Source organism: Papio anubis, chromosome 2 (assembly GCF_008728515.1).
Source record: "Papio anubis isolate 15944 chromosome 2, Panubis1.0, whole genome shotgun sequence".
Lineage (NCBI taxonomy): Eukaryota > Metazoa > Chordata > Mammalia > Primates > Cercopithecidae > Papio > Papio anubis.
This window is the reverse complement of record NC_044977.1, coordinates 27,267,073-27,290,003: the sequence shown is the minus strand read 5'-3', so window position 1 is coordinate 27,290,003 and position 22,931 is coordinate 27,267,073. Positions and strand designations below refer to the sequence as shown.

At 39.8% G+C, this 22,931-nt stretch overlaps 1 protein-coding gene across 9 annotated transcripts in view; it reads right to left on the bottom strand.

Moving 5' to 3' along the window:
- Positions 1-19,803, bottom strand: part of BBX (BBX high mobility group box domain containing) — a 274,443-nt gene extending 254,640 nt beyond the window's left edge. For 4 of the 9 annotated variants that reach the window (XM_017955106.3, XM_017955108.3, XM_017955104.3 and 1 more), the window contains exons 1-2: positions 19,632-19,781; positions 16,337-16,416 (exon numbers count right to left, since the gene is read on the bottom strand). The gene's annotated coding sequence lies outside the window, so the exon portion shown is untranslated. Of the gene's footprint in view, positions 1-16,336; positions 16,417-17,252; positions 17,353-18,171; positions 18,299-19,631 lie in introns of those variants that run through there. The other 5 variants (XM_017955102.3, XM_009199573.4, XM_009199592.4 and 2 more) reach the window with 5 other exon arrangements.
- Positions 19,804-22,931: the final 3,128 nt, after the last annotated feature.

The following is a 22,931-nucleotide window of genomic DNA, read 5'->3' as shown; positions in this document are numbered from 1 at the left end:
GTTAGTGTACTCAAATACAAATTATGAAAATTGAGTTGAAGTAATGAGAATCTATAGAAATAAGCATTCTAAAATAAACTGCTTTTATGTCAAACCTTAAATCTTTTAAATAAAAAAAGTTCTGGAGTTCTAACGTAATCAGTCTTCTATCATTCTCCCACAGTATAATAATACTCTTTTTTTTACTCTTGGGGAGCTTTAAGATAAAGTCCTAACAAATAAAACCTTTCTATTATATAAAATATTAATTGAATAATTGATCCTGAAATAACTTGTAGATAGAAATATCTTCTCTTTTATAGTTGGCAGAGGTTCTCTTACTGGCCTTTGGAACCTCCTCTTCTACAGAGTGCCAAACTAAAAAGCATTTTAAGTTTAAAAAGAAAAACTATCCACTTGTGGTGACAAACACCTGTAGCCCAACTGCTCAGGGGGCTGAGGCAGGAGGATCACTTGAGTCCAGGAGTTTAAGGCTGTAGTGAGCTAAAATCACACTGACACACGCCAGCCTGGGTGACAGAGCCAGACTCCATCTCTTAAAAAAAAAAAAAAAAATTATAGAACTTGCTTATACTTCTTTAAAAACATCAGTTAATATCAAGTTACAATAGGAACATGTTACAGAAATGGGAGTAGCTCAGGTATCTGAATATCAAATTATATTTTCTAATTAATTTTCATTGTAACTTCAGAAATATGTCTCATGGGGGGGATTAATATAATCTAAATATAATCCAAATCTCACTTACAAATTCCAATATACACCTAAAAGTTCATTGTTTGTCAGTATGTGGTCCCTATACATTTAATTTGCCATCACAAGTTGTGAAAAAAGTTAAGTCAAATGGACAGTCTTTCCACATAATTTTAGTACACTTATTTAAATGCACAAATAAATTTAAGTACACCCAAAATTTAAGGCCCTAAATGGACTTTAACTGATATTTTGTAGCCCACAGGGCATGAACAAAATTAGCGCGGGATTTTCTTCACCATTGCTATTCCAAATATTTATAATAAGTTATCAGATTGAAATTAAGTAAAAGAACAAACAAATTTTAGCTCAAAAAGATCAATTTTGCACTGCACAGGGGACAGCTCTCTAGACGAATGGCCAGAATATATGAGTACTGGTCGCATGGGAGCCACTGCAAACTCAATATCCTAGGTTAAGCCACTTAACAACTTTGAGCCTGTTCCTTCATCTGTAAAATGGGAATAATGACACCCTACTACCTACCTCAGAACATGGTTATACACAGCAAACAAAGCAACGTCAGTGAAATCACAATGTAAAGTCTAAGTTGCAATAACAAGCATAAGAGAGCCAACGAGGCATGCTTTCATGTGCCCAGCCTCTAAAGGAGAAAGATACTTCTCAGGGAGGAAACATTTGTTCTCCCCAACTCTGATGATGCTCAAGTATGTGCATGACAGATTTATTTTATGACCATAAAATAAGAATTTTTACCATCATTTTAAAAAGGAAGTCTCAGTAAAAAAATTCCAAAAAGACGAGCGAATATATAAACTACCCTGTTTTATATATTTATAAACAAATTCAGTACTAATTTTAATAGTACAGGTTGGGGTGCTCCAGGCCATATCCCAACTTTAGTGATGAGGGAAGAAGGAACAGGATAGCAGCATACATGAAATAATTCAATCATAAACTCCACATTCTTAAAGGGTAATATGTTAATAAAAGTACGTTAATAGCAACCTTTAAAGAAATATACACATAATGTCATTTGGCAATTTTGGTCACTAGAGTACCTCTACACAGGCAGGGCTTAAAATTAATTTTTTACATATAATTCCAGAATCACTGGCTTTGCTTCATTCGAAACAGGATTCATTTACAGGCCTCTGATCTTGATGCTGATCCATTCCAGTAGGCTCAGGGCCTCCTATACCCAGTACATAGCATTAATATAAAACAGAGTAATTAGATTCAACAAAAAAATTTATTAGACACCTACCATACTGCATCCTAGGACTTGGGATACAAACATGATTAAGATCCTGATCTTATTGCTTAAGATGGTCACAGTTTTTGCCTTAAGATATGAGGTCACCAAAGCCACTCCTCAGAAATGTTCTTGCTAACACTTTGACCCCCATGGGCTGTATCTTTCTGCCTACCCATAGTTAGTCTACCTCTATATGCTGTACTGCTTTAGGGGAGCTTCTAGAACTTAACTTTTCATGTCTATAAGTCTATGGCCTCTGCCAGATCCCTCATACTGAACTACATAAACACTGTCCAACTAATATATCCTGAGTCTCTACTATTTGGCAGGTACTTTTCTAGGCATAGGAGATAGAACAGTGAACAAAAATTGTCCCAATTCTTACCAGATCCCCACGCTGAGCTAGACTGCTCTCATCCCTTATCAACCAGCCTAATTCTACATACTCATTTAATAGTATCTGTTGAGCTTTTACCATGTCCTAGGTGCTAGAGATAAAGCAGTGAAAAAAACTAAGTCCCAGGTCTCATGAAACTTACTTAAACTTTGGGTGACACTGCTCAATAATGACCAGTGGTCTCCAAAGTGAGATTCTCGAACACCAAAAACATGAACAAGACAGTCTACTTGGAGTGAGTGACAGGAAAATATTAAACTTTTATTTATATTCAATTCATCTTATCTTTTTCCATTTCTAAGTCATTTATATTTCGATATACACATACTATATTAATAGCCTAGTATATATAATTTATAAAGAAATGTAGACATATCAAGGAACACATGCTCAAATTCTTCCACTGAGGGGAACAGCATTTTAAAAGTCTGGAGGGTCACTGACTTGGATAATCACACATTTGGGGCGAGTTGTTTGGCCCAGGTGGGGTTAGCCTGGGCCCTCCACTGGTCTACTTTCTCTCTGATAGATTAAGCAAGCATTTTGCAAGGATTCCTAGACATCTAGCTATACAACCAAAGCTCAAAGTTCAATTCCATCCCAATTTTCCCTCCCTAATCACCCATCACCCTACACTCATCATCCCTGCAACTCACGGATATAATGGCATGTTTACTTTCTATTTCACATTTGGTATATGCATGTCACTACTATACTAGAAATATCCTGAGACCAGAGCTGCTGCCTTTTTTATTCTGCAAGCTCCAGAATTCCTAAACCAGCTTTATATATTATGGGTCTTCAATAATTGTATCTTGCAAAAATTAAAGATAATTCAATATATTGTACCCAGAATTACCAAACAGTTATGATAAAGGACATTATGATAAAGCAACATTATTGCTTTACTAAACATTGCTTCTAGACAGGTGCAGTGTCTCACACCCGTAATCTCAGCACTCTGAGGGGCCGAGGAAGGAGGATCACTTGAGCCCAGGAGTTGAAGACCAGCCTGAGCAACATGGTGAGACCCCATCTCTACTAAAAAAATAATAAATAATAAAAATTGGGCCAGGCGCGGTGGCTCAAGCCTGTAATCCCAGCACTTTGGGAGGCCGAGACGGGCGGATCACAAGGTCAGGAGATCGAGACCATCCTGGCTAACACGGTGAAACCCCGTCTCTACTAAAAAATACAAAAAAAACTAGCCGGGCGAGGTGGCGGGCGCCTGTAGTTCCAGCTACTCAGGAGGCTGAGGCAGGAGAATGGCATAAACCCGGGAGGCGGAGCTTGCAGTGAGCTGAGATCTGGCCACTGTACTCCAGCCTGGGCGGCAGAGCGAGACTCCGTTTCAAAAAAAAAAAAAAAAATGGCCGGGTGTGGTGGCATGTTCCTGTGGTCCCAGCTTGGAAGCTAAGGCAAGAGGATCACTTGAGCTCAGGAGTTTGAGGATACATTGAGCTATGATTACACCACTGCACTCTAGCTGGGACAACAGAGTAAGACCCAGCCTCAAACAAACAACAAAAAAAAGATTATTCCTCTTCACACAATGATTAGTACTGTGTTCCTGTGATCCTTTTCAAAGCTCCCTTATGTATACTTTATAGACCATTGATTACTTAATATAGAGACCTGGAAACATTAAAGCCTCCATCTGTAAAACCAACAGCCACTGCTAATTGAAGATCAATTAAAAATAAATATGAGACGTTCTAAAATTACAGTATATCAAAAAAATACAGTTCTATTTGAAAAACTAAGTCAAAACTTTTCAGAAAAACATCTATTTAATGAAGAAAAGTACAGATCATCCTAATTCTTAAGGATATACTAGACTTAAAAGCCATCTAGCTGTTTTTGAAATATATAGATCAGAAATGACCATATAAGGTCATATTTTTAAAAAATTAAAGTAAAAGAAACAGCAACTGATTCATGATCACAGTTCCTTATGCAGTAAACACATCACCATATACGTGAGACCAGGTCCTCAAATGTATAACTCTGTGCTCATGTGTGATCCCATTCCTCAAGACTGATTTTTGGAAAACTACAAAAAAATTTGTATGAATTTGCATCACTCATGCAGAGATTACCTGTAGAAAATTATTAACATTAAAAAAACCCTAGTCTTATGATAACCTGAACATGTTCTCTGGGTCTAAGCATGTATTACACCCAATGAGATAAGAACGCATGTCCACATGCAAAACTTAAAAAGAAGTTCTTATTACCATGAAGACTGGTACATAACAAGATGGGAATGGTTGTGCTTCTATGATGTCAAACAGCCCCAAGACAAAGAACGGAAGAAAGACTCACAGTTACTATTCCATGTGTCTCTGTTTCTCTTTGCTGCTTTAATGTAAACATTGGAGTTATTACTGACATGAGCTTTGAAAAAATTCTTCCCAGGTCAGCTTCTTCTTTATGATTTCACATATGAATGTATTTGTTATTAAAGCACACTGGCATCTGGAACACTGAACACAATATTTCAGAAACAAAGTTTTAATCTAAACCGGGCTGATGTCCAGAAGTGACCAGTCAACTAAGGGCCACAAATAAAACTGAGTGAAAACACATACATGCTGAGGTATAACAAACACAAAAGTCATGAATCAAAGACCAGACCTAGATCACTACGCATAAAAGAGAAGACTGATCAAACTCATGGGTGTTCTCCAGGCCATGGCTTACTAAACCACAAGACAAAACACAACTGTAAGCACAGGTTGAAGACATCCTGGAAAACCTAAAAACTGCTTGATGGAAGCTTTGAGCATAATTTGTAATCTATTAGTCCTCAAGATAGGAAAACACATTTTCACCGTTTTGGAATCCCATGTTGGGCTATAACTCTTATTAATATACTCCCAATCAGTATAATTTATTTAACTAAAAGTATCAGCTATAGTAGTTTGTAATATTTTTATTGGCATATGGTTTGGACCCCTGTACATCTAGCTCAAACTTACTATCTATTAAGTGTGCTTTTAACATTATTTGGTATGTGTAGAATGCTCTTTCGAATGTTATATAGCTGAACAATTCTCATTGGTTCAATCAATCATGTTGTCTTTACACATTATGATGTTAACAGCAATAAATAAAAAGGAAGTCCAAAACTATTCACTGAAATATAATTTTAATATAAGTTTAAAGCTTTATCCAAAAAATGTCAATGGCCTTTTAAAATATCAGAAGCCAAAAGGATGAACTACTATTTAAATAAAAATGAAATTATTGTTAGAAGTCTGATTTTTAAAAATTCACTGTAATGCTTAGGCCAAATTAGTTTTATGAACCTAATGGGCAAACACAATGCCACAGTAAGAAACTCGTCCCATATTTCAAGGTCTACCTCCTATGCTGGAACTGGCCAGTTTTTCAGATATTTACTCAGCACTATTTCATACGATATCTATTAAAACAATTAGCACAGATTAATTTATATGATAGATATTTACATCAACTAGCCTTTTCCAGCCAGTAGAACATGTTTGCTTTGAGGACAAGAGTTGTTCCGTATTCATCTTTACATCTCCAAAGTCTAGGTCAAGCACCAACATTCTGTAGGCACTCAATCGATGAATGCCGAAAAAATTGGTAATAGTTTCTGCTACCCTAGCCTCACCAACACTTGACCTAATTATTTAATTTGGAAAATGTTCTTCGAATATCACCCAAGAAAAGCAGAAAGAAAGGTGTCAAATGACATAAAGTTTAAACTAACTTCAGTTTACCAACCAATGTGAATGGTGTTTTACTGGGGGGGAACGAAACACAAAAACGGAAGACCAGCACCTTCGGAAAAGCATTATTCAGCTAAAACAATGCAAGAAGAGCACACTCTTAGTAAGATCATCATCCACAAAAGCTACTTTGCTAAAATAGACACCCTATTTCCATGTTTCATGGATCAGGGAAAAAGAAAAGCCAGTTTAAAAAAAAAGACAAACTTTTAATCTTCCATATCTGAATTAGGCTCTGACTTTGCTGAATTTGCAAAGATAAAAGATTTTAATTTCAGATGAATAGGGCTCTTAGTACAAAAAAGCAACATGTTATGCTGTATTTTCAAAATGTTTGGCTACTCGTATACAAAAGTATTATTTATGAAATCTCTTCCACTTAGCACAGCAGAAATAAGTTCCTTAGGTGAAATTAAAAGCACCCTTAAATCACTTCCTAAACCGATGAATTAGAACTGCTGACTGACCCTACATATGATTCATGTTTGATCAGGCACTCTGAAGTGATGGCCATGAATCTGCTTATTAATTTTTCCACTAATATGGAATTGTCTTTCAAAGCAAATGTCAGAAGTAACCATTTTATAACACTATGCATGTTATACTGTTGATTCCTTTAGTAAAATATATTCACTGATTAAGTATTTAAAAACACAGAGCACAGGCTGGGCATGGTGGCTCACGCCTGTAATCCCAGCACTTTGGGAGGCTAAGGCAGGTTGATCACTTGAGGCCAGGAGTTGAAGACCTGCCTGGCCAAAAGGGCAAAACCTTGTCTCTACTAAAAATATTAATACAAAAATTAGGCAGACGTGGTGACCCGCACCTGTAATCCCAGCTACTTGGGATGCTGAGGCACAAGAATTGCTTGAACCAAGAAGGCAGAGGTTGCAGTGAGCAGAGACTGTGCCACTGCACTCCAGCCTGGGTGACAGAGTAAGACTGTGTCTCAAAAAAAAAAAAAAAAAAAAAAGGACCAAAGCACAAACGATATATTCAGCTAGGAAGACTCAACTTCTCATGAAAGAACAAATAATTTCTACTGATATACCAGAGGAATTAATAAATATTAAAAATAACAGCTGCCATAGACGGTTCTATACTAGATATACCAACTAGAAACAAAACTGACTAAACATCAAATATATACTAAGTTTATAAACAAAGGTTTAGTCTTTGACAATGATCTTACAGATGAAAATTTACAAGCCCCAGGTCAGAGAATTTTTCATGTAACTTTCCTTACAAGTGATAAAGTACAGAGTTTCAACCTTATTACTTGAAAATGAAGACTTCACTTCTAGGAGAAAAAAAAAAAATTGGGGAGAATTCTTAACTAAAAGTTGTCCCAAACCTTTCATTTTTAACTTCTTGGAATGCAGCCCTAATGGCAGGTAAATACAGAAAAAGCCTCAGGAGATTGTGGCACTGCAGACAGGCAGTCTAAGCCTGGCATGATCACTTACTAGCTGTGCGACCTCAGACAAGTTATTCAACCTGTGTTTTAGTTTCCTTGTCATTAAAATTGAGTATTTATCATCAGAAAGTTGTAGTGAAAAATAAAGTAATAAAAACAAAACTGAGCCTCATAAGGCAGGCCTTAGTCCAGATTATCTTTCTCCTTTCCTCCCAGTGTAAAATACTCTTTGGGAAACTTCTACAAACTGCATTCAACTTTCCTGAAGTTTAAATGAAACTGTGTAGTCGTTCTATCAACCTGAAACTGAAAATGTTTGGATAAGGAGTTTATTTCCATTATTTCATAAAAACAACAGGTGCCTTTATTTCACAGAGCCCTGCTAAAGGTTCCTTATAATCCCTTCCTAACTGACACTTTCATATGTAGAGATGTGTATAAGTCTGAAGCTCATTTATCAACGATTTTTATATAGGTAGTCATAAATACCAAAAGGATTCAAAAACTAAAAATCGATCTTTAAACTCAAACAAAGGTGTTTTTAAAAAGGAAAACTCAACTCCCGATTCCCCATTCTAAAATATTTTTATGCAGTATCACAGATGCACATTACCAAATATAATAGACTGGGAGAGAAAAAAAGAGATGAGAGAGAGGAAGGAGAAGAGAAGGAGGGAGGAAAAGGAAGAAAGGGAAACCTGGAAGGGAAGAAAATGATTATTTCAGTAACTCAAAAGATAATCAAAGTCTGACAGCTGGATGTAAAGAATTATTTTCTCATTTTGTTCCATGCTCCACCACATTCTCTCTGCAGTCCATGAGAACTCTACACTTGGGTGAGTTTTGAGAGGTGCACCAAAAGCTGAAAAACAAGCCAGCATTTTTAATATTAAAAGAATCAGCATTGCTAATAAGACTCCCTCTGAATTACTTCATCTGTGGCTTTCCTACACCAAGGAATGTAGTCATGTAAATAAATAATGAAAGTCCTATCAATAAACAATTCTTTAGCATTAACAGTTCCCGTCTATATCAAATGAAGACTGAATTAAGTCTTACCATAACAAACCAGATAAAGTTATTACTTTGTTCCTAGAGTGCCATACAGACTCTTCCCCATGACATATTTTTCATTTTTCTAAAGTAGTTTTATAGGAAATTAAAAGGCAAGATCTGAACATTTCATAATTAATTATTGAAAATAAAGGTATCTAGAACCTCTATAAAACAATATACCCTAAAAACATTTTCACCTGAGAACAGACTAAATCACAGAAAACACTTTCTATTTTTATTTTCCTGATAGACGGAAAAAAAAAAATTGGCAGGTAGCAATATAATAAAGGAAATATAACCTCTAATAACAATAAACCATTAATGAAAGTAGCCTGAATTTCATTCATTACATATGAAACATTTTTCAACATGGTACAGGTTTCAAATGTTATGCACATTTTAGTGTGTGTCTGTTTAATAAAACTAAAAACAACAACAAAGGAATCACCACATCAAAATGGAATATAAAAGTTTCCATTAAATGTGAACTAACCAGGTTCTGCATGGGTTTAAGCTTTCCTTACCTAGAAGCCTTTAACTTGGCTCAACTTAGACGGTAAAAATGATGTCAATGACTACCAGTTTGCTTACCTGACTATATCCTCATGCCTTACACCTGTACATTTGGAGCCACAGGATTTCAGCAGACAGTTTGATTGAGGTAATATACAATGTTAAAAAATCTTTCATCATTTGTTAGCTGGCAAGGAACTTAAATTGTTCAATGATCAGTGATCAAAGTTAGCAAAATAATTTTTCATTGGGTTAAGTGGTTAGTAATATCAGAGAATTTCACTCTACCAACCAAGGAAGTTAATGCAATGGGATCACAATCCCTTATTTAAAACCCTTAGGTCCTGATATGCGTCAGGATTCAGAATTTTGTGGGGTTTAAAAAGGCAAAATGGTACCTACCTATAGCACATATAACATAACATTCCTAGCTAGATCTAGGATAATACTGCACAACAAATCAATATTAATATTTCCAGCAAAATATGTGAACATTCTAAGTGGGCTTGAAAACTACTTTAAACAATCCCATGACAGTCTGGGTTAGGTTTTGGTACCAAATGAGTTTTGATGTCACACTTTTGAAGGAAAAAAAAAAACTTTTAGTTTTTCAAGCTTTTTAGATAAAAGATTGTGAATCTATTTCCAATACTACTACATCAAAGAACAAAGGCGTTTTCAAAATATACAGAGCTTATTAATTTACTGGAGATCAAAAATGTATGGCAAATTAAAATTTAGCAAAGTGGGAAGATGTTCCTGGCAAATATAACCTTAAAAATTAGGAAATACCAGAGTCACTTAATTTTAATTTATTCAAACAAATTTAATGATTGTTGAGACTACTTCAACAAATTTTTGTGTCAACGTATATTTGAGTAAGACAGTACAGTTTGAAAACCCTGATACCTGTAGTCTTCTGTACTTTCTTTACATTTCCCTAGCTTTTGGGTTTCACATTGTTTGAGATTTCAGGGATTTAATGTATTCCCTATTTATCTTCTCCTTAGCTTGCCCCTATTTTCAAGTGCCTATTTGGTGCAATGCAATTTGCTAAGCACTACCTATGTAACACTTCTCAATCTCCATGCCTTGACACAAGGATAAGTTTTAATTGTTTATGAAGAGTGCCCCAATTAGAACAACTGAAGTACCACAATTTACAATTTCCCATGTGAATATTAAGTATATTCAAAATTTTCATTAAGATAACACCACTTTTGCTTGCAATTTGATATGATTTCTTGACTTTTTCTTAAAAAGCAGTGGCTTTATCACACTGTGAACTACCTATACAACCCACAGCATAATTTACCTGTCTGTTAACCAGGGGAAATCATAATGTCTCATATGTGAACATTGGTCACGTGTTTTTGTTTTGGTTTTTTTGAGACAGGACCTTGCTCTTTCACCCAGCCTGGAGTGCAGTGGCATGATCACAGCTCACTGCAGCCTCGACCGTGTGGGCTCAAGTGATCCTCCTGCCTCAGCCTCTGAGTAGCTGGGACTATAGGCACACACCACCACCCCCAGCTAATTTATTTTTCCTTTTAGTAGAGGCAAGGTCTCACTATGTTGCCCAGGTTGGTCTTAAACTCCTAAGCTCAAGCAATCCTCCTTCCTCGGCCTCCCAAAGGGCTGGGATTACACATGTGTCTTGATGGAAGAAAGTTTGAGAACTGATACTCTAAGACATTCTAATATCTATCAGTCACCAGAGAGAATGCCCTGTGCTGACAACTACCTACCTTGAAATATGAAAAGAGCTGTTTTCTAGTCCCATACTCTACCTTTCCAAAGAGGTGGGAAAATCATTCCCCAAACCTGAAGGAGCACCGTACTTAACCGTGGCATGCCTCAGCTGTGCGTGGCTTTTCTCCTTCTGGTTACTCTTACTATTTCCTTCCCTAACAAATTACTTGTCCAGCACCTCATGTCTAGTTAAAAACATACCAATGTTTCATGACAACTAGAGGTGAGAATCATTTTAGAGAAAAAAAAAACTAAAAGGCTTTCAGAAATTTCAAACAGTGGAGGACAGGGTGAGATGAGATGTAATTATAAAAACAGAGACTATATATTGAGCGCTAACTGTGAATAAGGGTCCTACATTCATCACCGTCTTATGTAATCCCTGTATTATTGCATGGTAAATATTACCATATCCATTGTGCACATATGAGAATGAAAGTTTAAGGGATGTGAGGTAACATGCTCAGAGTCCCCCAGCTAATAAGCAATAGAGGCAGCAGGAGTGGAACCTAGAGCTCTTTGGTGGCAAGGCCTCTGTTCCTTGTACTACAACATCTACTACAGGAGCATCTACGGAGGGTGATGAACACCTTCTCAGTATTGCAAACACACTGAAATACAGCCAAAGAATGGTGAAGATGGAAGACACCTTATAAGTCAAGGAACTTCAGCCCCACATTCAGAACATGACTCCTATCCAGTCTTGGGCCATCTGTCCTTCACATCAAGGTTTCTCAAAGTCAGTCGGGGGACCTCCTACTTGCTTTAGAATCACTTGCTATATGTGCTAAAATCTAAATTCTGTGGCACCACCCCAGAAACACTGAATGAGAATATCAAAGGATGAGGCCTAGAGACCTCCATTTCTAAGAAAGCAAGCAAGTACTCTAGGCCAGTGTTTTCCAAACTATAAGTCATGAAATCAATTTAGTAGATAATATGTAGTATTTTTTGTTTAATAAAATGGCTTGAAACATACTGGATTTATAAAGATCAGTTGGGAACAGAAAATATCAGAGGGCACTGCACTTTGCCCTGTTTCAAGAAACTTGTTCAGTTCTTTTATGTGGATTGGGATCTTAAATGTATTTTTTATAATATACCTCAGTCAAAAGTATTTAAGAAATACAGCTGTTTTGAATAATTTTTATCCCCATTCTTATTTCTCCTTTAAAGTAAGTTATTGGCCTTTTAATTATTCCTATTACAAAAGATGCAACCTTGTATGTTCCTTCTAGGAGTTCAGTTATTCCGCTCCAGGAGTTTCTGTTTTATTCCCTGAACTTTTCATCCGAGGACCATGTTTAACTATTGCTATAATTATTTAATGAACATTTTTAAATATTTTCAATTTTTTAAGATTTCATAAAATCCAATTCATTCTCATTAACTGTTACTTTGTGGGGGTTTTTTTGTTTTGTTTTTTGTTTCGTTTTGTTTTAGAGACAGAGTCTTGCTCTGTCACCCAGGCTGGAGTGCTGTAGCGCAATCTCAGCTCATTGCAACCTCTGCCTCCCGGGTTCAAGGGATTCTCCTGCCTCAGCCTCTCAAGTAGCTGGGATTACAGGTGCCCACCACTACACCTGGCTAATTTTTGTATTTTTAGTAAACACAAGGTTTCACCATGTTGGCCAGGCTGGTCTCAAACTTCTGACCTCAGGTGATCCACTGGCCTCCGCCTCCCAAAGTGCTAGGATTACAGGTGTGAGTCACCACACCTAGCTGTTACTTTGTATTTTATACAAACCTTCTCATTATCTGAAGTTATTTCACTACCTAGATTCTCAAACTGACTTACATATTTTAACTTATTAAGTTTACATTTTGGTACATTTGGTAATATCAGTGCTTCATGGTCTACATTTAATCTTTTAAGTCTTTCATTCTCTCATCTTCTATTTATATATACTTTTAGATGAAATTCTTTACTGGCTTGCTTCTTTTGCATTCTCTCACATAACTGGCACTTATTTCAGTTCTTACCTGTTTCCTTGAAAGGAAAAAAAAATGAAAACGATCCCCATTAATACATGAGGATTTTCTAGGTATATCTGTACAGTTTTAAAATGATGTACTGGCATTTCAAGGAAATATAATTGCCTTCTAAAGGATAATATCACATGTGAACTTTGAGCAAAGTTGTATTCAAAAAGTGCTTTCCACAGGTATGACTTAAAATACAGAAATATCAACAATTAGACACAGTATGTGATGACTGCCCTTGAGGTAGTACAACACCCAGTGACTGAATGACAGTCACAGAATCTTCAAGCTGGAAGAGCCTCCATTCAGTCTCAGTCTTTCTTTTTACCTATTCCCTTCATAGCAGTGTTGTTCAGTGTACTGAGGACTGCCTGCATCTGATTTCCCTGGGACACATGACAAAAACAAAGCAGTAAGATTACAATGTCTTTAGTAAAGTTGAGTTTGTTTTCATTTCCTAGTGACAACAAGGAATCTGACAAAAAATACAGGAAAGATACCACTCAGGCCCATTTCAAAAGGTACCCTCAGTGGTGAAATGTTAAATAATGAGATGGACTTCAAGGTACAAGTTCAAGAAAAGTATCTTCCTCTTAAGTTAAGCACCTGCTTAAGGTTAAATCTTAAAGCACAGGTATGCCACGTTGGTGGCAATGTCATATGTCAAAATTAATGCCTATATTTAGTGATTTGGAGCATCTGATGTAACCATTGTAAACATTTTATATACTTTTGTAAGACACTAACAATGATTTCAGGGACTTCCTTTAGTACAGCAAAAAGGCCCATCCGTAATGGAACTGTTCTCAAAGTTTTTTTTTTAGTAGTATAGAGGTATGAAGCCTTTATTATTTCTATTAAAGATTTCTAATATAAAAGTAATTGAAATTCATGACAAGATCTACTTAAAAATATAGCCCTTGCTTTTACCCATGTTCTTTATGAAATGTAGGAAAACATATACTGTTAATAGGCTGACTAATGACTAATAATTAGAAATTGCCTGTAATTTTACTGAAAAGTATGGCTTTATAAATATTTTAGCTACTGAGTTAGATTTTCATGAGTTGTACAACATCTTCAGACCTATTCTTTATTTTTACAACATACAGAAAACTTATCAACTACATAGTTACTTACAGCAGAGGCCAATCATAATCATATATGCATCCTCATTTTCATTCAAAGATATGTTCTAAATTCAATGTCTACATGAATCTGTTTCAATGGATTAAGTATAAAAATCAGATCTATAAGGTTAAAGGTCAAAGGTACTATATATACAATTTTCAAAATCTGTTAAAAGCACAGTTATCTAAAAAACTCATATACCTTGAGCTTAAAAAAAAATGGATACAAAGATCAAGATACTTTTTTTAATGTTTCAAAAATTGCAAATTTTAAAAAATAACTAAGTCTCTGGAGAAAGATTTTTCCTAAAACTGCCTCAGTACCTCCAAAGAGGTAACACTAGGAAACAATATAGATGAGCCACCTTTTCAATAGCTAGCATTAAATGTGAAATGCAAATTAAGGCTTCAGTTTCAGAATCTAACAGAGACATGCAGAATAATAAAATGGGAAGTTTGGAAACACTTGGAAATGGAGAAGCAAAAACTTCTTCAAATTCTTATTTTGATAAGTAAGCCTCAAATCTAATAAATACATTTTAGATGCCAATAACTGGCAATTCATTGTCAAAATGACTTTTTTTAGATCACTATTACAAGATTTACACTATCAGAACTACTTCACTGACTTCAAAGTCCAAGACTGTTCTTGAAAATATTGTTTTAATGAAGCAGTCACTTGATATCTCAAAGAAATACAAGCACTTATCAGACTTTTATTCTCAACATTACTAACCTCTCATATTAATTTTTGAATTGGTCAAATACATTTCCATGGGGAAAGAAGTAATATTAAAAGTTTGCAATGAACTTTTATAAATGAAAATGTTGCAATGAACAAAATAATATGTCTAACAGCATAAATGTGGTGTTCTTTAGTAATCAAGAATGCATTTTGAATACTCTTGCCAAAAATGAAACTTTTCAAACAAGCTTTAAAAAAAACTCAAAGACAATGAAATCCATGTATTTCAGTGTGCACTAAATTCATCTTACAGAACCTTCTCATTTTGACCATTCTGATTGGCCTGCTATGTATGTCATGTATTCTGAGGTAACTGAACAAACCACCTAATTATAAGCAGTAATGCAATATTTATATGCCATAAAAAAATGTTCGATGAAAAACATATACAGATTCTCTAAAGTCCTCTAGATTGTCTAAATGTTCGATGCAAAACTTACACAGATTATCTAAAGTCCTCAATAATACAAAAGTATATTTTGTTACCAGATGGACACTACCAGAAAGGTCTAGTCCTCTAACTCAATACTAAGACAACAATTTTATACCCTTAATACTAAGTCAAGAATTTTGTTAATGTACACAATATCTCAGCAATCCAGGAAATGCCATAGACGAGGTCTCCAAATTTCCTTTCAAGGAAAAGTAAGTTCATTTTCATTCACAAAATACAATCTCTAAATTCACTATGGTAATATTACAAAGCACTACAGCTGATTTACACAATTTAGTACTAGTTTCCAAACATCAACAACTCAGAGTACCTGGGGTGTTCCTTTACAACGGAGGGGCAAACTTACAAGGTGTTTTCTGCAGATTAGGCTCATTGTGCTGCTTTCAAACACTCTATAAACCCTCAGTTCTTATCCACACTGTTACCTCTCACAAATTTTCCACACACTTACTGTGCCACACATATTTTGCAGATTTTTCCACTTGGGAGTCATATATCTGAAAAAGGCACTTAACGACAGATCTCAAAGTCATTGTTTATTAGATTTACAGGCTACCGAATTGTTCCTAATTTCTCCAAACATGTAAGTTTTGAAAGAAATTATGATCAATTTTGAATCAAACTAGGGCCCTAAACGCTAGATTTACTACACTGCCAACCCCACCTTTCCCCACCCCAAAAGTAACTGTTACAAACACCACAGGTTACTCAAGAAAGAGAACTTGAGAGAGAGTAAGCAAATGTCAGTCACTATAATTAGAGAGGCCTTCTGCACAATGCTTCCTTGGGTTTTCAATAATTCTTTCCACTCATACGCTGCAATCTTCCTATAGTATTGTCTAGCATTAAATTTACTAGACCTTCAATGCTATGTAAAATTTCATTATAAATTAAAATGCCTATTTGAAAATAAGTTTTGAAATGACAATTACTTGTAGATAAACACAAAATGAACATTTACTATCTTAATAATAACTCACAGCTGAATTCTAAACACTAAGAATCATAAACTGACTTATGCTGTGGGAAACTCAAGTGAGACAAGGTTTCTGGGGTGCTGTAACCCCAATAAAGCATCTTCCTATGTGAACGATAAAGACCCTTATGTCATTACTAATTGTCATCCAGCTTCCCTGTATGAAGAGTTTGCATACTTACCCAGGAAGGCGAATGGAAAGTACACAGGGAGGAAGATGAACTGCTGAACTGCAGCAAAGCCTTTGTCATATGATAGTGACCTATAAAGTATCAAATAAAGGTACATCATCAGTATGGTAGGGCTTTACAATAGTACAGTCCCAAGTCCTGTAACATCTACGAAGAAAGGGTACCAAAACCCAGGAGTCCAGCTCCCACTAACCCCTCCCCTTTCTCCACCACCCCCCCACACTGGAGAACTGTGGGAACAGAAGGCAAAGAAGCTCCCCGTATTCAAAGGGCAGAGGCTGGGGGACAGCCCAACTGGCATTCTAGGGTATCTCCAGCACCCTCGCTTCCTACTCCCCATATGTACAAAGCAGAAAGTTGATCCATTCTGCAAACGCAAAACCCACACCGCGATCATTCATCAACTTGCACAAGTGATCACCACCCCCAGGACAAATACACCAGTAACCAAATCATAGGGATCGATAGGCAGCCCAAGCCTCGCCTTGCCCAGGAGCCGGCGGGAGGTGCCACCGCGGCGGCAGCGGGTCCAGGTATCGAAGCCCTCAGCCTTTCAGACCTGGGCGGCCACAGCCGTCTCCCAAACACCCAGTCCGGGTCACAATCCCCAGATTGGAGATAGGAACCAACCGGGGAAAACACATTCACCAAAGCCCACAGCGGCAAGTGCAGGGCCACCAGGTCTGCGAGGTCGGGGTGGGGGGAGCTAGGAAACAAGGAGGGAGGAAGAGAGCGAGGGATCCCACCCCGGCTTTGTTGCTGGTCACCATCAAGTTTGCATCTTAGTACAAAATGTCGATCTTAAAGGCTGACAAGACAGAGGCAGAGGCAGAGGGAGAAAGAGAAAGGGAATAGAGTCCATCTTGCTTTGGGAAAGAGGGGGGAGGAAAAAATGAAGTGCAAATACCACACTCCGGGCGTAAAAGTCTGCTAAACACCTTTCCATAACGGAGGAGCAACGAGTGGGGTGTCCCCGTGCCCGTGCCTGCTCGAACTGGCGACGGTCTGGGCAGAAAACGCCTCCCTCTCCTCCTCTTCCTCCTTCTTCCCCTCCTCCTTCTCCTTCTCCTCCTCCTCCTCCCGCGGGCCCCGGCGAAGATCCCGCCGCCACTGCCTCTGCCTCCGCTGCCCCCCAGGGAGGCACCGCCGGCGCCCGGCCCGGCGCTGCCATTCCGGGCTTGGACCGCGCGGCGCAGAGCGCGTGGGGCCGGACGCGGGGTGGCCGCGCGGGGACGTCCGCGCCGGGGACCCCCCGCGCCCCTCGGCCGCCGGCTGCCTACAAAAGTCGCGCGAGCAGAGGTGGCGGCGGCGCGCAGGGGCGGGGGGCCGCGTGGGGGCCCCCACGCCGCGAGTGGGCAACCCCAGGAGATGGCGAAGAACGCCCCTCCCCGCGCGGGTAAAGTACCCCAGTCCCAGTCAGCCACCCCAGGAACGGCAGCCCGGCGTCCGCGGCCGGGAGAAGAGAACTGGACGTGTCATTAGCAGGACAGGCAATGGTTTCAAAGCCCCAGGCCAATGACCATTAGCAGAGGCAGAGCTCGCTCCGTCCCCATCCCCCACAACCCCCCCCCCCCTCCCCCTTCCCCCCCCCCCCCCACCTCCACCCCACCTCGCGAAACTTTTCAACAAGATCCACCTGGACTAATTTGTCCACAGACAGTTAAAATATTGACTAGACCCTACACACCGGGAAGGAAAGGGAATGCACGCTTTATTTTCCTTCCTACAGAAAGGAAAGCAAAAAATAGCTTCTCTCTGTCTCTCCCTCTCCCCCCCCCCTCTGTCGTACATGTTGTGTCTTAGCTTTTTGCATCGTTTCGTTTTACCTTCCTCATTTAGCAGAAATGATCGCGGCTATTTCACACATAAACGTGTTCCAGATTCTGGGATTCAGGGTCCTTGTAAATTACAGGACTCGGGTTCGGTCTCAGTTACGTTAAGTTTCATACAATACTAAAAAAATAAATAAAATATGATAATAAATTTCTGAGGGTGAGTGAGCGAGACGAGGTGGAGGAGGAAAAGAAACCTCGAGTCTGATTTCTGTAATTTACTAGCGACCCGGATCGCAGCAAATAACAGTGTAACATGAGTGTGGCTTAAGAGGGCTGGGGAGCTCTTTCTAGAGGCATCGACCCCATCCCCGGATAAAGGATCTGCAAGTTTTCTGTCATCGCGACCAGGCAAAGCCGTAACTTACCTTCAGAAATAAGACTTTAAACGGCCAAGGCCTTCCTCCTCCCCTCCCTCCACCACCACCCTCAGCCTCGCTCTCTCCACCTTAAACTTATTGACACAACATAATCCCACATTCAAGCAAAATCCTGACACAGCCTCCCTCCTCCTCTTCCCCCTCCTCTCTTCCCTCCCGTTCTCTCTCTCTCTCCCTCTCTCTCTATCTCCCTCTCTCCCCCCCCTTCCCTCCCTCTTCTCTCTCCCCTTCTCCCTCGCCCTCTTCCCCCTCTCCCCCTATTCTTCCTCCAGGCTACTCTGGCACTAAAACAGCACTTTCTCTACTCGCCGCGCATTTGGGTAGGGGTGGGGGGTGAGAGGGCACTGATCTGCGGGGCCGGAACACCCAAATCCCAACTCTCCAGATGAACGAGCAACTGGGCTGCTGTTCCCGGTCACCAACGCACACGAAACGTTGAATAAATCCACCGAAGGCTGGCTCCCCGTACCTTCCTCCACTGCCCCTGCTCCCCAGGCCCCACCTCCCCGGCAGCCGAGACCAGGCAGGGCTCCACGTACTTTCGCCGAGATGAAGTTTGGGGCTCCCCGGGCGGCCACGAGCCGCCCGCCGGCGTGAGGGCTCTGTTGTTGTTTTCCTGGGGCCGCTCCAGCCCGCGCCCCGGCGCCCGTGCCCCTCTCGGGCGGCGCTGCCTGTGTGCCGAGAGGTGCTGGTTGCAAACGCAGCCTGGCACCGGCTGGCCTAGTACTCCCCAGCCCGGCCCCCAGCCTCCCGCTCGCAGGGCACTGCCTCCGCGCCCCCCGCCCCCCGGCCCCAGCCAGCTCGGCCGCCGCGACCCTCGCCCCCGACCTCTCCCGACCCAAAGTTTTGGCGGAGGGGGAAAGTGCCCAGGGAGCGGGCCGGCTGGCGGCGGCTCCGGACGCGCGGGGTTCCCTCCGTCTTCCTCAAGTCCACCCTACCGGCTGCCGCCGCCGCCGCCGCCGCTGCTCCTGCCGCGGAGTCCTTGGGGCTGCAGCCCGGCGGCTCGCAAGTGAGTAGGAAAACAGAAAGTGAGGGGAGTGCGCCCGGGGAGGGCTGGGGATGGGGGGCGCCTACCTCGCGGGCTCGCCGGGCGTGAGGGCGTGTGTGTAGCTAGCCCTCAGCGGCCAGTCAGGGTTTCTCTATGGGAAAGTGGAGAGGAGCTCGCGGAGCCGCTCTGCCTCCGCTTCACTGTACACTGCTCCACATACAGTACATGCAACCCGGAGAGACTGAAAACACTCATTTTATATAAGGCAGCCTGCCATTGGCCCGCGCCGTGACGGACAGGCCGCTCAGCCAAACAAAAGGCCCGTTACACCCAAACACACGCACACATACACACATTTTACAGAGACACACAAAGATCATCACATTTTCTATTTTCTAATGTTCGGGACCTGTAGACAGTAGGAGAGGACAGGTAGAGAGGCCCAGCAGAGTGGGGTAAAGGGGAAATCCCCTGTCTGCACCAAGTTGCAGGGCTTGAAACTGGTGTCCTTTTGACTTGGGAGGGTTATGGTAATAAACTACAACTCCACTGGATATGGAAGTGAGGGGGGTTTTTCATCGCTGCCTTTTGGTGCCCCATGGAAGAGGCCTGCATTGTGTTACGATTTTACAGCCTGACCCGGCTAACAAGTGACCAAGAAAGGCTTTTATCACCTTGGATTTCTCCTGTCAATGGGTTAGCTATCACATAGGCCAAAATAGTGCAAGGTAAGTTTATTAGGACTCTAATGCATTGAGGTTGTTAATGCCTCATTCGTAGGTAAATTCAAAAAAATCAATATAACAACAACAAACAAAGATAAACATTTTGCTGAAATAGCCAAACAACTTTTAGCTGGTCAGTAGACTGCCATCACCTGTGTGGACGTGCAAACTGTGCTATTAGGTAAAATAAGTCTTGGAAGATTGGCTGTTGACTCTTAGCCTTCAAAACAGACCTTTGATTCAGTATATACAAGATTTATATTTTGCATATTATACATAAAAATATATGATTCTTTACGTATTTCACATCTCATGTGAACACCATACGTTGCATGACTTTTGGAGATGATGAACCTCAGGACTGGTCTTTCTGATTGTTTTTCAACGATGCAGCTTCGGCAGATTATATCAGACAGTTCAATATAAATAAGTCAACAGGTTGGTGGAAAGAAGTCAAAGCTGGAAATTAGAAGGAATAAATTGTAGATTAAACTCTTTAACCAGCTGAGCAATCTTGAGCAAGTTACTTAAACTCTCTAGTGCTCAGACTTGTTTTTGATTTTTAAGATTAAAATAAGAAACTTTTCCAGATTCCCTCAATTAAATGTTTATTCAGCATCTACTATGTGTCAGGCATTATCTTAGGCCTAGATGTTTTCTTAGGGTTCCTTCCATTTTAAGAGTCGGTGAATTATTCTTAAATACAAACATTTTGGAGATTACATAAACAAATACGATTTTATGACCTAGGTATGTAGCTTTAAAACTTAAAGAAAACCTAACTAAGAGAACTTATTTCAATTCCCCTTTTATTTCCTTGATGCTGTCTTAAGGTTTTTCTCTCACATCCATAAAGTTGTTAAAAGAGTGTGTGTGGGCATGTGAGCACTCCTGTGTAAGAGGGAGAAAGAGAAACAAAATCAGAAAAGTTTAAAAAGTTCAGAAAACAAAGTGGTATTTAGAAATGTGATGTTTATTTTTTAAGAAAAATCATTTTTAAAAGGAAAAGTATATAAAAATCACAACATTTTATATTATTTTATTTTTGAAATGAAGTCTCACCCTATAGCCCAGGCTGGAGTGCAATGGCGTGATCTCAGCTCACTGCAACCTCCACCTCCCGGGTTCAAGAGATTCTCCCGCCTCAGCCTCCCGAGTAAGCTGGGATTACAGGCATCTGCCATCATGCCCGGCTAATTTTTGTATTTTTGTAGAGATGGAGTTTCACCATGTTGGTCAGACTGGTCTCAAACCCCTGACCTCAGGTGATCCACCTGCCTCGGCCTCCCAAAGTGTTGGGATTATAGGCATGAGCCATGGCGCCCAGCCAATCACAGCATTTTAAACAGATAATATCAAAGTTTATATTAGGGGTGGACGTGGTAGCTCACACCTGTAATCCCAGCACATTGGGAGGTGGAGGCGGGTGGATGACCTGAGGTCAGGAGTTCAAGACCAGCCTAACCAACACGGTGAAACCCAGTCTCTAACAAAAATACAAAAATTAGCCGAATGTAGTGGTGGGCACCTGTAATCCCAGCTACTCAGGAGGCTGAGGCAGGAGAATTGCTAGAACCCAGGAGGTGGAGGTTGCAGTGAGTCGAGACCGCACCATTGCACTCCTGCCTGGGGGACAGGGCGAGACTCTGTCTAAAAAAAAAAAAAAGAAAAAGTTATATTAATGGCAGTTTCATTTAGTTGACACAAAGAACAAAATGTTCTTTATCCACACTACACTGCTCTGAGGTCAGTGCTAAGTATTATTATCTCTAGTTTACCCATAGGAGAAATGAGTCAGGGACAAGTTATATAGCCTGCTCCATATTGCACAGAATGACAGTGAAGAAGGAACTTAAACTTAGGACTTTTAATACCCAGCCCAGGTTTTGAGTAATTTGACAACCCTTCCCTCCAAATCATGAACTTCAGAGACAAGAGGGAATTGGAGGGAAAACCAAAAAAACTTTCTTAGTATTTCATTGTGCTCCTTTTTGAAAAGGAAAAAAAGTCAACAGAGTTGCTATATTTAATGGCAGAGAGAAGCGTTGCGCATTATTTGCTAGTAGAACTATTTTGTGAAAAATAGAAAAGACTAGCCTACTCCCCACTCTTATCCCCAGCCTCCAACCATAGGAAAACATTCTTCATATTTTTATGGGCACAAGACATTTTTGTTGAATTACACTTACCTTAGCAGAATTATTTAGAGTTACAGTCTTCAAACTTTTAGATCACACACTCCTATCGGTCAAATGTTTGAGCATGTAGTCTCAATATGTATATTCACGTACACATTAAAAATTCACCACTGGGCCAGGCGTCGTGGCTCACATCTGTAATCCCAGCGCTTTGGAAGGCCAAGGCAAGAGGATTGCTTGAGGCCAGGGGTTCAAAACCAACAGTTTGAGACTAGCCTGATCAAGATAGAGAGACACTATCTCTATCAAAAAAGAAAAAAAAATGCACCATTGCATAGATATATTATTTATTATTATAAGTCATATATTTACAAAAACAAAATTTAAAAGCATGAGATAAAAAATAAATGAGAGTTTAATTTCTTCCATAGTCCATAGAAGTGTGGATTCCTATGATAGAGTCCTAGCACATGCCCCAGGACTTTGCATTCCAGTTTGGACACCTCTGACAGTGCAAGTACTA